Source organism: Olea europaea, chromosome 3 (genome assembly GCF_002742605.1).
Source record: "Olea europaea var. sylvestris chromosome 3, O_europaea_v1, whole genome shotgun sequence".
NCBI lineage: Eukaryota > Viridiplantae > Streptophyta > Magnoliopsida > Lamiales > Oleaceae > Olea > Olea europaea.
In genome coordinates, this window is record NC_036239.1 from 760,640 (window position 1) to 761,387 (window position 748).

Here is a 748-nt window from a genome sequence, read left to right on the forward strand (position 1 = left end):
CAGGGGCTTATTACATTTTCTGACTTGCAAGAATCAGCCTTGACAATGAACCTCAATTTTGTGTTTACATCAGGACCGTACAATGGAAGTACACTGTGCATGCTGGGAAGGAATCCAATGGGAAAGAAATATAGAGAGTTGGCCATTGTTGGAGGCACCGGGGTTTTTCGACTGGCCCGCGGATATGCCATTACCAACATTTACTCGTATGATGTTAACACAAGTCATGGTGTCTTGGAATACAATATTTATGTTGCTTATGTGGAGGGATTGAATGCAGATCAGGGAGAATTGAGTGCAAACAAAACATAGACAAAATCAAAAATCGAAGCTATCAATCCTGATCTTCTGAGTAGGAGATCATTTCTATCGAAACTACACAGGTATCATTTTTCTTTTTTTCTTTTTTTCTTTTTTTTTTCTTTTTTGCTTTTTCTTTACAGTTGTAACATACAATTATGTAAGGTTTTCAATGATTAAGTTGGGATCACTGAAAAAGATTTATGATTCAGGTTGCAAATCACCGCTTAAACATACAAAAACCACTTGTAAATTCCCACATCAATAGGTGATCTAAAACGTTATCTTCTCTTGTTACATTTTTACAGTGTCGAAATGATTGTATTCAGCATTTTATTTCCCCAGCGATTTACGTTGATTTGATTTAATTGATACGACATAAAATTACTTGTGAATTAATAGTGTATCTATGGCCTTTCTTAGGGATGGCAACGAGCCGAGCCGAGTC